We start from the raw sequence: 17,773 nt of genomic DNA on the forward strand, positions 1-17,773 counted from the left end.
TCCACAAAAACGCGACGACTTTACCGACGCCGTGCTGGTTGCAAAGTGATATTCGTTCACTTCGTTTGATTATGCTGTTTTGTGTTACATAGAACTCAAATCGAATGGTTTACATTTCACGCGCGGGGCGTACGCTTTACTTCTTGATTCGACCTCTTTCAAGCTGAGGTCACGGTGAAAAACATCGACGCGTATTGAGTAAGTGCAGCTATCTTGAGATCTAAGCGATCACGCTAAGGACGCTGAGGGCAGTCCGCTCTACAACTTGTGAAGCGGAGCGCACGCTCACTCCGCTAACTATACGCTCCAACTCAGAGCGAGCCACGCATGCGCGGTAGGGACGATGCTTCTCGCAGAGCGTAAAGTAGAGCAAAGAGGGCTCATTAAAGTGGCCTACTAATACTCACAGATTACGAACGCGCTCGTCGTGACTTGTCCTGACACTGCCCATGTGCACCTTTGGCGTATAGAAAAAAGTAACTTTTCACCAGACAGAGCAGCTGTGCTAGAAACAATGGAAACGCGAAATTTACACAAACCATGCAGGGTCTCACCTGTGACCACAGCTCCAGTTTCGCCAAAGTCAACCATCTATGTTTGTTCATGTCAGCGAGCAGGTGCAACGAACCTCTCGTTGATGTGACCCACCGATGAGGTTCACGAAACTGAAGAACACCGACAAGTTCCGTCCAAACGCTCCTACAAGTACGAACAGACGGTTGGGATAGGCCAGTCGAGAAAGAACCATGCAAAGCGTCTCGCCCAATTGGCAACACCCTGCGCCGATCTGTCGGGTGCTGGTATTTGGAGGCCTGCATGCAGAGCAGCCAGGTCCTTCTTTAAGCAGGATAGCCTCCTAAAGGGTTTCTCTTCTACGTTGGAAATATCCAGCAAACCGCGTTCGGAAAGGAAGCTTCGGCGCTTGATAGCACGAGGGATACGAATCATAGATTCGATGTCTCGCCATCTTAATCTCGATAGTAGAATTCTCTTTCCTTGAGAACAGCGGGGATTCATCGTGCAGATAGATGCCTTGCTAGCCTTGCGCAACACTGTGCTCGTACTATGCAAAAGGATGTACTCGCAATGCGGAAACTTCGTCCTTTTCTCTTATTTTTCTACTTCGAATAAGTAAATCTGTTTCATTTTTAATTCGAGTGGAGCAGAAGCTACAAGAGCGAGTGCCGGCCTTTCAGCGTCCTTGACCAGCACGCGCGCTCGTGCAGTGCAAGTACCGTTTAGAGCAACATGCTCATGCTTATACCTTCGGAACACTGTATCTTCGGCTTCACTCGCACACAAGGTGGAACGATTATATTTATATTTTATAGCTTAATATTTTTTCGGGTGTGTGCCACTCTTTGTGTTCATTAGTGCCACTAAATAAGCTACGCTTCAGAGTAACGACACTTGGCCATATTGTGGCTTAAAATCATGGTTGCCAGTTATCTGAAGCTTTATCTGAAATCACAGGAAATGCTTTTCCGCCCTCCACAAATGTTTAAATCGTTCGCGACAGAGCGAAGCAATATTATATTACCTTCCTAACACCGAATCTAATGCTGAGGAAGTCGCACTTTTGAATCATGACGATCGGCTGTTGCGTCTGTTCTGCATACGAGCCAAAATGGCGGCGCCCACAACAATGTCGGGGAACGGAGTGCCGATACTCTAAGCGCAGCTTATTTAGTGGCTCTAGTGTTCATTATTGTCGCTTTCGTTTTTACTACCTCTACAAACACGCTCCCTTTCACTCTCTTGGTGTTAACGTTTAGGTTTTTTTGTCTTACTAGTACTATAAACGTTCACTTGTGGGGCTACGCAAGCAAATTTTTCGAACCCGCTCAAAACGCTCTTACGCTAAAGAAAAACGCTCTACTAAAACGCGTTTCTTGACCTCCGCTTTCCATTCCGGCGAAGCAGGCCGCGCATGCGCAGTTTGGCACCCCCAGAGCGGAGCAGTAAATGAAAACGGTCTACTAAAACTCTCTAATGATACATGACCGCACGACCGTACGACCGTTTGCAAAATATTTTGTACAGATGTGGCCGAAAATGGTTCAATCTGTGCATCAAAATTTCAAATAACTAATTAAATCACCATTGTGAAAATAAACTATGAAAATAAAATATGAAGTCCAATCAAGCTGTTGCAATTTCTTAGCTGTTGTATCACCTGTCTTTCACTTGAAGATGGCCGCCACAGGTAGCTAATTCACGCTCTTAATTAGGTATGCTCATTCTTTGAAAATTTTATACAGAAAATTCACCACCTTCGTCCCTCTGCACAAACTCGTAGTCGTGCGGTCCCTTCAGGCCAGCGATGCATTTGGCTCACACGGGATGTATCCGTTCATGAAGCAACACAGAAGGCGCTTCTCCTGTTGCTGGGCGAAAAGTTGGACGGCAGGTTTTTATGCCCTTACTCTGGAGTATGCAGAGAAAAAATATATTTATAGACAGATACGCACCGCTGATGACAGTCGAAGGTGTCGAAGGTCGTACTGCACCGCCGACCGTCGAAGGTCCTGCGCCGCCGATCGTCAAAGGTCCTGTGCCGCTGCAAACGAGGATGCCCGGGCTTGCAACCTCGACGAATCCGCTTATGAAACAAAACTTTAAATGAAATAATCTGGTTCCTTGTCAGTGATGCATAAAAGAACATAAGTCAGCTGTCTTAGTAAGCCTCACAATGTATCAAGGGAAACTACAGGTGCTAACGGTGCGCTACATCTGTTATTTTTTAGAAAGAAAAACAAAAAAAACTCGTCGGCCATCAGGTCGTCCAGGTCCGCCTTGGATAACGTCACGCAATGTCTGGCATTATTGACAAAACCCTCAACTGTGTTCATCTTTTACTAAGGCAAAAGGAGCACGCAAACAAAAAGAAAGGCCAGGCCCGCTGACAGCTGTCAAAAAGAGAAAAGCGTCTGCTCAATTGCAATGCGCGCCAAAATTCAGGTGGCTAATGGTGGCGCTACCGCCGACACAGGCGCGGTGTAGTTTGTCTTCGATGTTGCACCGACTTCGTGCACCACCACCAAGGAGCACTGAGCATCGTGCTGGTTTTAGGGCGGCTCCAGTGCGAGTTGATCGAAGATGCTATCAGTGTCGCTGCACTGTCGCCCGGTGTAAAGCCCCTCGATGTGTTTGCGTTCGTCTTGCAAGTAGCGTCAAATGCGCGACTGCACGAGGCCCATGTCTCGAGCGGCCCTTGGAAGCAAATGGCGGCACAGTACTGAAATGAGCCGACCTTGGAAGCGAATGGCGGCGGAGCACCCGCTCATGGCACGTGTCTCGCGCGCTTGCACAACAATGGTTGGCGGTACTTGTAAAAAACGATTTTATCGAGGGGCTTTAGCCCGGTGAACACCTGCGGCTAGCGCTCGGCGCGAGAAGGTCGATGCTATACTCTGTTTCAACTTATGAAAAATTGGGTTGTGTGTGTGTTTATACAGCCTAGAACTTGGTCTGCCTCACAGGGGCGACGAGTCTCCCAGCTGTAGATGAGAAATTTAGCCAGTGCGGTACAGCCGCTAGCCTGGGGTTTTTAACGTGCATCACGCAGTAGTGATACACGACCGCACGCCGGTACGATGCTCATCCAGATCGAAACGGGCAGGGGTGGGGCTCGAACCCAGGATCCCTGGGTTCTGCAGCGCGAGCTTTCGCTCCACGTGCTCCGAGCTGGTGTGCGCTAGACCACTCGGCCACCGATCCCCCCTTTCAACTTATGATGTACCGCAGGAAAGGCTACAAGCGCGAGCTCTTTACTTTGGGGCACAACTCGGCGGCACAGCGGCTGCCAACGCTGTGAGCTCGCACTTCTAGCCTTCGCTGCGGTACAACATAAGGTGAAACGAAGTATAGACGCTTTACACACGCGCCAAATTACAGCCGCCATTGCTGACCTTCTCTTGTCTTACCGAGATGCCTAGCTACTGAAACGGTAGTTGACGATCCTCTACAAAGGCCGGCGCTTTAGAAAAGGACACAGTTGAAACTAATATGGCAATAACGTGCCCTGCCATGGCAATGATGAAGTGAAATAAACGGAGTAAGAGGAAACAAAAACTGAAGGTCACCTATGGCGGCGTCCATGCACAGCTGTTGCAAAGCGTCTATAGGAAGCGAGCAAGCCGGCCGTGTCGCGGCGGTCGCCTATTGTTCACCGCGACCTAGCGGTAGCCGCCGCAGGAGCATCGGGGAGCAATGGCGACGAACAGCACGGCAGGCAGTGTCCCCGTCGTGATTACGGAGGAATTTAAGGCAGTTACGAATTCGGAAAGTTCCTTCGGTAGCCGGTGCCGTCGGCGCAGAATCATCGGGAAGTAATAGCACCGAACGCGACAGAGGACAGTGGGCGATTACGAATCCGGAAAGCTTCTTCGGTAGCCGGTGCAGAATCATCGGGGGGAAGCAATGGCGATGAGCAGCACAGCGGACAGTGTTCCCGGGGTGATTACGACGGGGTTTAAGGCGGTTACGAATCCAGAAAGCTTCTTCCGTGGTACCAATATGAAGAAGGGAAAACTCCTTCGTGAATCTGGTCGCGTGTACGTCCGTTTCGATGGGCAAATGGATGTCACGGCGCGCCGTACTCCGCTAACAAAATTAAGCGCGCCCGCAAAAAAAATGCAGTTGGCGTTGAGTGGACTGTGGCAATTATGCACGTTTATTTCTGAATCAGCTTGACAATAACTGGGCGACTTTTTTTAGCGCCGTTCCGCGATTCCCACTACTATCTTCCTGCAGGCTGATGGAAACATCCAGGGTAGGCTTAGAGTGGCGACCGCATTCCGCTTCTCGATTCCGGTGAAGTATTTGCCGCATACTTTAGAGTTTGCCGTCGATGTCGATGCTGTCGCATCGTCGCTAGAATAGAAAAAAAGTTAATTGTATTATTCGTGAGCAGCTTAAACAAAGCGCGAACTGGAAGGTAAGAAACGCCACTAACCACGCACAAGTCGCACCCAGGCCGCACAGTACTCCGCCTCGTACGGCTCCGAAGGGACGATGTAGTACTTCGTGCCGTGCGCGATCTTCGACGTACTGTTGCAGCCGACCACGCAGCAATTGTTACGGCTTTCTTGGTGCGGAATAGCCATCTCAGAAATTACAGCGCTAACCCACTACAACGCACAACCAACGCAGCGGCTGGCAGAAGCTCCCCGATGCAATGGACCCGTTTGCCGCTAGGGGCGCCCTGGTCGGGGCTTGAATTAGATGCGCACGGTTCCTATAGGAGCAGCAGCAAGCTGCTTGCGCGCGTGCCAGCGGAGCACGTTCATGGTGTCCTCTCCTCCTGGCGTGCGCAGTTTTAATTGTTTGTTATACGTATCGTAATTTTATAATTAGCAGTACTTATAGCGAAACAGCGAGGCATACGAGCCTGAAGAACAAGAGTGGTTAATGGACGAGTTCTGGGAGTGGACGTATGGATGTGCTCATATATTATATACTAAATGTTTGTAGTAGTAACCTTCAGTCAGGAGTCATCACTCATCATGTGTCCTAACTTGTTCTTCAGTCTCGTATGTCGACACCTGCGGCTCGCGCCGAGCGCAAGCTGCAGGTGTCGACCGGGCGACAGTGCGGCGACACAAAAGCACTCCGAGTGACGGCGCTGACAGCGCGCCACCGGCGAAACGCGGAAGTTCCAGACGCGCCGCGCGAGGGACAATCATACCTCACCCTCGCCCCCTGGCGCATTTTCAATAGTTGTCAGGGGGCTCTCTAGGTGGAGCAGCCTGTGTCGATGGCCACGCGTTCCGGCGTTCGGGTTTCATTCCGTGCCGACTGTACGTAGTTGGGTTTCCGTTAATTATGAGCCGAGTTGTACAACCAAAATAAGCAATTTTAACGAAACGTAAAATCAATTCTCCACATTTATATGTTCCAATATTTTATACAAAACCTAGTGTTGCACACGATCAAAAGCTTTCTTCAGGTCGATCTGGAGCTTAGCCACGTGATTCAGATCTTTATCACAAAATTCTGATAAACTTCTTACAACGTGAATGTTGGTTAGAATGGATCTGCTTCTAATTCCACAGGTTTGGTGATCCTTGACTGTTTCACAAATAATATTTTGTAATATCCTTGCCAAAAGTTTTATTATTACTTTGTAATCCCCGTTGCTGAGCGCTATTGGCCTATAGTTTTTAACGTTTTTAAGCTGTTGGTCATCATCGCTGTCTAAACTTAGGAGAGTATGTGTGTTCAAAAATGAGGGCGGCAACCTATTCTTGTCATGTGCTTCAAGTACAACTGCGTGAACCAACGCAGCGACGATGTTTTTATATTTCTTATAAATTGCCACAATCATACCGTCAATAAAAAAGTCCTGGATACTTTCTTTATCGGAAGATCGTCGATGGCATTCTCAATTTCTTTCACGCTTATTGACTCTTCTACTCTTTCTTTTATCTTGTCACTTAGACAAGGCATAACCGCCGGATAATCTTGAAGCTGCGTATCATTTCCATGTTCCTTCATCTGGAGCAGATTGCTGTAATATTCCACGAATGCTTTTCGAATAACGTCTGGACAACAGCACGTATAGCCACCGTATTCTATTTCAACTATATTTTTCTTTTTCCCGTGTATTGACTCAGCACTTAAAGCCCTTTTCGTTGGCCGACGACGGAGCCATAGAGTGCCCGGTTGCAGATTTGGAGCGCGAGGACCTGGTAGCACAGGGCATAAAAGAGCCATTTCTCGGGGAGCCTGGATGTCAGCGCACAGCTTTTGCGGCGGTGAGGACCCGAAACACACTTGTTCGCTCGGGAGTGCGTTTCGGCGTCTCGCCGCAGCGTGGGTTTTGACGTTTCGCCGCAGCGGGGCGTCAGTCACGTGGCTCTCCTTTCATCTGTTATCTGCCGCTCCACCCTTTCAATTTCGGCGGCCGGTTCTCGTGGTGATCTGCCAGACTTTATGAGTATTAGGCTATGGTATGAACCACGTTCGTCTCCGCGGGTTTCCTGGTGCTGCTCTTCTTCGGCGACAAGGGAGTGGTATGGATTTTTCTCCCCTTCAATGAAAGACGTCAGGAATATAAACGAATCTGCGGGTTTCTGAGAAAAGAAAACTTTGCGGTGTTCTTTCGGCCACTCCCCCCGCTACGTCAGAACGCAAAAAATCTTTGTGTTTCACAAGTTTAGCGACCCTGGGTCCCTCGGCTTGTGAAACACAAGGCTGTGGCCGAAGTTTGCGGAGCGTGCTGATTGGACTTGTGGCGGTCGAAAGACCCAACAGATGCCAGTAAAGCAAAACATCGCCGACAAGCATCAGTGGGCCTGTGTACGTGCGAAAGCCCACTGGGGCATGAACACGCGCGTCCCAAGGCCAGCGCTCTGGTTAACCGCTATTCTCATTCCAGATGGCCTCGGCGCTCGGTTAGCTAGCTCCGAATTTAAAATAATGATTAAATAGGCTTTCATTTTAGTAGCATGAGCGTCTACGTATTTTCTGCGCTACATTGGTGGCCCGGACGTGATTTCTAGCTTCTCATCAACCGTGCCACATCTCTTCGACAGCAATGACGGGGTCTGGACTGCCCACTGGTTCCTCCCCCGGTGATCCTATCTAGCCGGCTGCACACATCTCCACCGCAAGTTTCAAGCTGCCCGCCTTTTGGGATGGCGACGCGGATCTCTGGTTCTTGAACGTCGAGGCCTTGTTCCGTTCTCATCGGATTTCTTCCCAAAGGTCCCGTTTTGACCTTGTAGTTGCCGCGCTACCCCAGACTACAGTCGCGATTGTCCGTGACATCCTTCGTGCACCAGCAGACAATCCATTTGATCACCTTAAAAATGAACTTATTCGCCGCACCACGGCATCAGAACAACGCCGACTTTAACAGCTCTTGACAACGGAAGAGTTGGGTGATCGAAAACCAACGGACCTTCTGCGATGTATGCATCAGCTACTCGGCGACAGACCAGACAGAGTCGAGGAACCAATTTTCCGAGAACTATTCCTGCAGAGGCTCCCAAGCAACGTCTGCATGATCCTGTCCGCTTCGGAAATACCATCTACCGAGGCCTTGGCTCACATGGCTGATAGGATCATGGAAGTGAATACACCTGCCATCGCAACTCTCTCTTCAATGACACCTTCATCGCACCAAGCGGTTGACCGTCTAGAGAGACTCAACAACGTCGTCCTACAGCTCTCGAGAAAGATGAACCAACTCTCTTCTGAGGTGTCATCCCTCCGTGTCACGGAGTTATCTTTCTCAAGAAACCGTCGGGGTTCATCGAGGTTCCGATTCAGAGCAAACAGATCTCTTTCCGCCTAAGCAAGCGGATTATGCTGGTACCACCAACGATTTGGTGACATGGCCCGCCGCTGCATTCCTCCCTGTTCTTACCAGGAGACTCCCCAACCACGCATTAAAGACGGCAAACGCCGTGGTACCTCATGTCAGCCGTCTTTTTTTTTTTTTTTTATAACGGAGAAGAATACGAAAATGTATATTCTGGTCGACACAGGGGCGGAGATCAGCGTAATACGTCCAACTACAGATGATCGCAGACATCGTTAAAACTACTTGACACTTCAAGCTGCAAATGGTTCTCCCATCTCAACGTTTGAGGAAAGATCGCTCACGCTAGATATTGGTCTTCGTCGTACCTTTCGATGGGTGTTTTTAATAGCCGACGTCACTTGACACATTCTTGGAGCCGACTTCCTACGCTTCTTCAACCTTATTGTGGACGTATGACGTAAAGAACTCACTGACGCGGGAACGCGACTCTGCATCCCGGGGTTATGGTCAGGCGAACCACCACTCAGTCCCACCATTTCAAAAGTCTTGACCGATTCTCCATGGCACAGCACCCTAGCGAAATTCCCCGCCCTCACACGTCTATCTATAACAGAACGACCTGTCAAACACACCGTCACTCATTGCATTGAAACAACCGGTCCCCCCGTGTTTTCCCGACCATGTCGTCTTGCTTCCGACCGTTACCAAGTCGCCAAGAGCTCAACCATATGCTTGAGCTTGACCTGGTACGCCCTTCTTCCAGCAACTGGTCTACTGCACTTCACATGGTCCCTAAGAAGTCAGGTGACTGGGGGCCGTGCGGCGACTATAGAGCTCTTAACAAGGTTACAATTCCTGACCGCTTTCCCATACCTCATATTCATGACTTCACCGACGCCATCGCAGGGTCAACAATATTCTCCAAAATTTACTTTATTAAGGCCTATCACAAAATCCCGGTGGAACTATCCGACATTGCCAAGACAGCAATTATTACATTTTTCGGCTTGTTTGAATTTTTGCGCATGCCTTTCGGCCTCCGTAATGCTGCACAAACATTTCAACGTTTTGTGGACCACCTCCTGAGAGGGCTCTCGTTCTGCTTTGCGTTCTTGGAAGACATTCTTGTCTTTAGCCACACTGCAACAGAACACGAGGAGCATCTTCATACTATATTTTCAAGATTAGACGATTACGGCGTTACCATACAACTTGAAAAATGTGTTTGGCGTACCGGAACTTGACTTTCTTGGCCACCAACTCGACCGAAATGGAATCCGTCAACTACAGTCTAGAGTCCAGGCAAACAATGACTTCCCGTGCCGTCAATGGTGAAGCAGCTGCGAGAATTTCTCGGCCTACTCAACTCTTACCGTCGACTTCTTCCAAATGCAGCAGCGACACTCAAACGGCTCAACACCTTACTAGCGGGAATTAAGAGCAAAACCGCACCACTTGCGTGGAATGACACAGCAACTGCCGCGTTCACTACTGTAAAAAAGCAGCTTGCTGATGCAACACATTTGACTCATCCACACAGTGATGCACCCTCTTCGTTATTGGTGGACGCTTCTGACGCTGCCGTTGGTGCAGTTTTTCAGCAGTATCTCGGGAGCAACTGGTGCCCGATTGGATTTTTTCCCAAAGCTCTGTCTCCAGCCAAAACGTGTTATAGTAGGTTTGGCCGAGAATTGCTCGCCATCTACCTCTCCGTGAAATACTTCCTGTACCTACTCGAAGGACGTCAGCTTTTTATCTACACCGACCACAAGCCGCTCATACATGCAATGACCTCTAGTACCACGCACTCACCTCGAGAAATCAGGCATTTTTCCTTTGTCTCTGAGTTCACCACATACATTCAACTTACCTCCGGCCAAAAGAACGTCGTTGCAGATGCCCTGTCAAGAGTGACTGTGAATGCAACGGGCGCCATAAGTCCTTCCATCGATTATCCTGCACTGGCCACGTCACAAACTCTGGACAGTAAGCTTCAACAACTCCAACATCAACAGCTGCACTTGTCCTAGAAGACATTAAGCTAGATTCACTTTCAGTGAAATTGGTTTGCGACGTGTCAACTGGCACGCCTTGACCATATCTACCCCCGGCAAAAGACAAGACATTTTTGACATGTACCATTCTCTATCACACCCTTGCATTCGTGCGACTCAACGCTTACTTGCAAAGCGATATGTGTGGCCCCGAATGAACACAGACGTTCGTCACTGGGCTCGGACATGTCTAAAGTATCAACAAACCAAGATTCATGGTCTCACCACTACTCCAATTTCAACATTTCTTTCCGCATGCAAGATTTTCCCATGTACAGATTGACCTCGTCGATCCCCTCCCGCCGTCAAGAGGATACCGGTACATGTTGACCTGCGTCGACCGATTCACACGTTGGCTCAAAGTATGTCCCATTGTGGACGTGTCTGCAGAGACGGTCGCAAAATACTTTTTGCCAACTTGGATAAGTCGATTTGGCGTACCGGCGACATTAACAACGGATAGAGGACGACAATTCCAAAGCCGGCTATTCGAAGATCTTTCACACCTACTCGGCATTAAGCATATTTCAACGACAGCATACCATCCCACTTTTAACGGACTAGTCGAGAGATTTCATAGGCAGTTAAAAGCAGCACTGAATGCTTCAGACACCACATCATGGACAGAAGGCCTCTCCATGATTCTTTTAGGAATTTGAAGAACGCTCAAAAAGGACACCGACTGCACTGTAGCCGAACTAGTCTACGGATGTTCGCTTCGTCTGTCAGGGGACCTTGCCTCACCAGACGCGGAGTTGCCGGACCCTCTCAACTACGTTACACAACTTAAAACAATGATGCGGGCCTTTCAGCCCGTTCCCTTTTGCAAACCACATCAACCAGAAGTGTTCGCGAGCCCCCATCTGGAAACGGCAACCCACGTGTTCATCCGAAATGATGCAGTAAGGCAGCCACTACAACCTCCGTATACAGGTCCTTTTAAAGTAATTTCGCGATCATCAAAGCATTACAGGCTTGACATTAATGGCAAAGAAAACACAGTGTCACTAGACAGTTTGAAACCTGCTCACATCGCCAACACACCTGCAACAAATGTTAGTAAATTTACGTCTTCCAATGTCTCCACAAACGTTGAGAGAAATGACTCAAGCAAAGGACATCCTACGACAACCGCAACCAAGGTACCGACAAAAAAGACGACTCTCAAAAGGGTACACTTTGCTGCTAAACTAGTTCCACACCATCGTATACCACATGACGTGTTCCCCGTCCCATGACTAGGGTGGAGCTCCTGTGGCGGTCAAACAACACCACCTGTCTAGGTGGTGTTGGGTCGAAAGACCCAACAGAAGCCAGTAAAGCAAAGCACCGCCGACAAGCATCAGTGGGCCTGTGCACGTGCGAAAGCCCACTGGGGAATGAACACGCGCGTCTCGAGGCCAGCGCTCTGGTTAACCGCCATTCCCATTCCAGATGGTCTCGGCGCTCGGTTAGCTAGCTCCGAATTTAAAATAATGATTAAATAGGCTTTCATTTTAGTAGCATGTACGTGTGTTTTCTGCGCTACAGACTCTATCGACAATGACCTCACTTGGGACGAAATGTCAATCATCCGAAATTTGTCGTTCCTCAAAATTCCAGCGAGATTGTGGAACACAAAGTCGTTGCGAGGTGCACCGAGAAACGCGAGCGACAACGTGGAAGCTGCCGATTGAACGGCTGCATTAATGACTTTGCGTCCGCGCGTCCCTGAATCCCTACGCCGAGGTAGAGTCAATGCTGCCTAGATTGTATCTAGGTGGAGTGGGTATAGACCTTTTCCACAAGGGCGCCGCCATCTTGAATTGTCGTCACTTCCAGTATGGGCGACGAAAAAAAAGTAAAACGTTTCAACCTGTAACTAGTAAAAAAATAGAGGCGAGCCAAAACGAGAATGTGTGACGGTTAGGCTTATATCCTAAATGTCTTCTATTGGCGTGGCAACGGCAAAGTTACGTTTTCGCCCATACTGGAAGTGACGTCAATTCAAGATGGCGGCGCCCTTGTGGAAAAGGTCTATACTCCGAACATCATTGTTGCTATATCCGTTGTTTTTCGGAGTTATCGGCATACCTTGGCAAACCTCACTCATGAGGGCCCTCACTCACCCTCACTCACCCTCATCTTCACAGGTGAGGTGAGGGTGAGTGAGTTTCTGAACCAGGAAAATTCATGAGTGTGAGGGTGAGTGAGGGCCGTGAGGGCTGTGAGGGCGGTGAGGGCCGTGAGGGCTGTGAGGGCGGTGAGGGCGGTGAGGGCGGTGAGGGCTGTGAGGGCGGTGAGGGCCGTGAGGGCCATGAGGGCGGTGAGGGCGGTAAGGGGTATGAGGGCCATGAGTGCGTGAGGGCGGTGAGTGGCGTGAGGGCCATGAGTGCGTGAGTGGTGTGAGGGCGGTGAGTGCGTGAGGAAAGTGAGGGCCATGAGTGGGTGAGGGCAGTGAGTGGCATGAAAGGCGTGAGGGCCGTGAGGGCCGTGAGGGCGGTGAGTGCATGAGGTGGTGTGAGGGCCATGAGTGCGTGAGGCCCCCTTCAGATCGAGCATCTTTCTCAGCAATTTTGGTGTTAATTGCGGGTTGTTCTCTTGCTTTCCCTAGATCGACACGAATTGCTGAGATCGGGTCCGGCTCGAAATAAGGAAGCAACTCGGAGCAATTCGAATACGTTTGAAGCGACTGCATCCAATCAGGGGCGCAAAATTTTCACGTGATACCTCCTGCCGGTGATGATGACACCGAAAGACTTGGTTCTGGTTTGAAATCGATCGTTTTTTGGAAATAAACTGTTTCAGAAAGGTGCATTAGTATTCTTAACGAGATTTAAATGCATAAACACAGGTTTATAACGCGTAATTGCGTCTAAATAGTGCAAGAAACATAAAATTTTATGATGACGATGGCAAATTGCAGCAATTGGTTGCTGCGTGTGATCGCGGGCGGCCCGTGTTGCTGGTGTTGCGACGTAAAGTTTCTAGGCGAAATTGCCCCATCTGAAGCTGGCCTGAGTGGAGTGAGGGCCATCAGTGCGTGAGGGGCGTGAGGGGCGTGAGGGCGGTGAGTGGCGTGAGGGTCGTGAGGGCGGTGAGGGCCGTGAGGGTGGTGAGTGGCGTGAGGGCTATGAGTGCGTGAGGGCCGTGAGGGCGGTGAGGGCCGTGATGGCGGTGAGGGCGGTGAGGGCCGTGAGGGCGGTGAGGGCGGTGAGTGGCGTGAGGGCCATGAGTGAGTGAGGGGCGTGAGGGCCGTGAGGGGAGTGAGGGCCGTGAGGGCGGTGAGTGCGTGAGGGCCGTGAGGGCGGTGAGTGCGTGAGGGCCGTGAGGTTCAGTGAGGGTGAGTGAAGGGCTGAAGGTGAGTGTGACTGTGAGGGTGAGGGTGAGTGAGGGGATGAAGGTGAGTGTAGCTGTGAGGGTGACGGTGAGTGAGGGGCTTAGGTGAGTGTGGCTGTGAGGGTGAGGGTGAGTGAGGGCGACCTAAAATGCCGACCTCTGGTTATCGGTGAGAACAAAGTGAAGCTTTACAACTTTGGGGAGGAATTATTTGTCATAAGAAATAGTCTACATGAAAAGTAGTCTCGAGAAGCGTCTTCAGCCGAGATTGTTCTCATTCTCGATGATTTTCACTTTCAATTCACCAAGTTTTGTCTGTTAAACAGAAATAAACGACATTCCCTTGATTTAGCGGTATAATGTTTCTGCTTTTCTACTGGAGAGTGCCGTAGTAGTGTGCCCTGATTTGGTTTCGGTATCAAAAAGCCCACCACCGCCCGACGGGGAGTGGTGCCTACTGCATGTCACGACGCCGTTTTATCGGTATAAACCGAAAACGCTCCGCCGGCAGCCGAACTTGTTTTACTTGAATTCTTAGAGACAGAAAGTATTTTTTTTTTTAGTAACTCGAGGCAATTATCTGAATTCGCCATTGTCAAGGAACGAATTCTGCATTATCGGAAACAAAGACTGCGAAAGCGTTCAGCGGGAGCTCGGCTCAGCTCGAATCGAGAACAATTTGTTGCGTCGGCTTTCGGCGAGAACTCCGATTCAAGCACACATCTTGTGTCCATGAAATGAACACCACAATTGATGTTTGATGTGGTTTTCAGAAAGGGTCTTTTGATACAATTTAAATCGCGCTCTTTGGGTTTGAATACCCTCGCGTAGTTCCTTTCGCTACTGTTTAGTATGCATAGATGATTTAGTACGCTACTATTTTCTAATATTGTACAAGGGAGAAACCCCGGTACCTGGAAATTGATAGGTTGTTAGCGCCAGATGGAAGATATATTGGATGATTTAATTCGAACTGAGTTAATAGAACAGTCTCAGAGCGGCTATGTAAAAGCTTTTCTGACTATCTCACAAGTGTATGCTAACAATTGCATTAAAAGCTCTGCTGTATAAAATTTAAAAAAAAATAATAATGCGAGGCGCATCTGCTGATGAAGCGTCGGAGAGTTTCGAAACCATAATTCCTGGAAATAATATTGATCGTAATGGACATTCAACGAAATTGAACTGCATTCATTTCCAGATATGAACACGCGGTTGGACATTTCTATTGATTGATAGCTCTGGCCCTTGAAACCAAAAGTCATATTAAAGAAAACAGTTACCTGCGATGAACGAGTTGAATTAAAATCAATATCCGAAATAACAAGGCGATCTTGTCATCTCGCATGACAATTAACTGAAGGGCCCCTGTAAGTAGACCGTTGGGTCACATAATATTGAGCAATGCAGTTAACCAAGAGATATTGTTTAATGAATCTACTATGGACTCTGGTATACGTAATAGGTAAGTGGTAACAATTTCTTAAACTAAATTAATTTTAATAAGGGAATGTTAAGTGGAAAAAGTTGACACACTTGGGAGGCCTGCTTATTGCCTTGCATGATGATTAATATGGTGATCATTTTCTAAAAAAAAAAAAAAAAGTTTATTTACATTTTTTAGAGTTGTGAAATGCGCAGCAATTTATACAGCAGACAATACACAACTTTTAGAAGTTCATCAAGCAACATTGGTGTTCGCCGTTATTTGGGTGATAGCTACGAAACCGCAAATTGGCAAAAGAAAGAAATCATACATTCGGTTCTTAATTTCTTGGCTATGTTATAGCAAGCTACCGTCTGTTATAAAGGGTACAGCCGTTAGCATCCATCCATTCATCCATGGGCACGAAGCGTGCAATTGGATTCGAATCCTTGTCAAATTCAGACGCAGTACTCGCTTTTGATTTAAGCTGAAACCGGTGCAGGCCGAAATCTGATGCAGCCCTTCTGTGCAATACACTCGGGGAGCAGACGCCCAAGTAATGGCTGAGTCGGGTAATTGAGGCGGTACTTACTAGGTGGGGAGAACTTTTGAAAATGATGAATTACACTTGCGCAAAGCGTGTCTTGCCTATCGATACATATTTTAGTTGATCTTGATAGAAAAAAAAGTTCAAGCAGAAACATGCGCCTCTATCAGAAAATATATTAACCGCATTGAGCTTGTGCAGACATTAGAATCTCGGCACCCTCCTTGTTCTTTTTTCTTTTTTTATCCTTCTCTTCGTTTTCTTTGTGCGAAATGTAGATTGAAGAATAAGCAATGATCACACCGGGTACGTTTCATAACTCCAGTGTTGTGTTGTCTGATTCCAGATTTATACCAAGAGCTAACAGAAGGTTAGTACGAAATTTGATGTTTACGTTTCTGATAACCGGCGCGTATTTTGTAATTTCGAAACAAAACATTTTTAGATCACACAGTATATTATCACTTCTAAAAAGATAATGGACGACCTTCGATGAGTAATTTTCACACACGACGCAGTCCGAGTGCTCATCCAGCCTGGATGAGCGCTCGGACGGCATCGCAATAGAGTCACTAAATAAGCTACGCTTTCAGAGTACCGCCTTCCTTTTCTTTGGCATTTTGCCGACAATACAGTCGCTCTATTCAACCATATTCTGGTTCGCTGCGGCATTATTGGACAGCGGCAGTCACGTGAGTCGCTATCATCATCATCGAGTTTTTTCAACGCCACCATCTTGGGTCCAGCGGTCCTCTAAAAAAAAAAGCCTGCAGCTGTTTACTGTTTACTGGGCGCGCACGCTGAAGTACGTCGCTCAGCACGCGCGTTTTCCGTGTTACGTAGAGATACGAATAACACGACTTTGATTCGCTGCCACAGTTGCTACTGCGGCAGCTGTAGCATTCGACGGCTACAGCTTTATGGCTTTATCCGAAAAAAAAAAAAAAGCTCTATATTTAGAGGTTGCTATATCAAAATAAATATAAAAAAGACGGTATTTTACGACTAAAGTTTGTCAGAATTCAGAGTTAGTGGTCATGAGAAAAAGCCAATTCTTTATTTTTTGTCCTGGGCTGTTGACAAGGGGGTTTTCCGTTTATCTCTTCAAAGTTCGTTCACTACAAGGGCCAATGTTCTTCTGGACGACGAAAAAGGCCAATGTTTCGGTTTCCAGTTGGGAGCATACCGACCATACTATATGCGCTTCCTAAAAGGACGAAGGGTTGTGTTTTTATCGGAGTGAAAGATTTGAGCATGTAGATCTTACAGGATGGGGAGGGCAGCTAAGGTTTATATGCGTCCAGGAGTTTGGCTATTTCAAGCTACCGGAGTTTATTGAACTTACACTTGCCGTCCACAGCTTCTTCAGGTGCAGAACTAGTTTTCAACAATGGTGTGTTTTTGTATGAGTTTTTCCCCCTGAATTTAGCGTACGTTGATGTTCGGATATTGTTTTATTTTTATGTTGAAAAATAAATAAATAAAACAAAGCACAATTCAACTTTGAATTTCTAGAAATTAAGGATCTACACAAAAAAGAAAAAAGAGAAGAAACTCCTATGAATCCTGAGTTTCCAACGGAAAATAACCTCCGAAAAACACCCTCCGAATTTCACAAGAAATTAACTCCGAAAGCACGGAATCCTCAATATATTTCATCTTTCGGTGACCCACATTAGCCAGACACATTTCCGTCTCTCCAGTGCCCGTCGTCTCGGGCTGGTTTGACGCGATCATTGTAATATGTTCAACATCTCAGCTCTCTCCTTTCGCATTGTAAACTAAAAAGAAAGAAACACGTGATCAGCTTTTGCGTTATGCAACTATACCTGTTTTCACCTCAAGAGCCACAGTAAAAAAAAGTCCGGCTTCTCGCGGAGCATTACTGATTTCCACTTTCATGCAGAGAATTAAGATATACGAAGGTGAATTGTAGATTAAATATATGTTGTCTTAGCAAGACGTTCACGTTCCAAACACCAAAAGCCTCGCGTTTTCCTTAGATAACCAAGTCTCGTAAGAACTACTTCGCGCCGCGCATGAACAATGCGCAAAACTTACTTTTTTCTTGACGTGAAAACGGTTATAGCTCTCTAACCCGTTCAAAGGGAACTGCAAACTTTCCTCCTGCAACGGGCGTCTGAAGCCGCGAATCC

Source organism: Ixodes scapularis, unplaced genomic scaffold (assembly GCF_016920785.2).
Source record: "Ixodes scapularis isolate PalLabHiFi unplaced genomic scaffold, ASM1692078v2 PGA_scaffold11__112_contigs__length_91849675, whole genome shotgun sequence".
NCBI classification, from domain to species: domain Eukaryota; kingdom Metazoa; phylum Arthropoda; class Arachnida; order Ixodida; family Ixodidae; genus Ixodes; species Ixodes scapularis.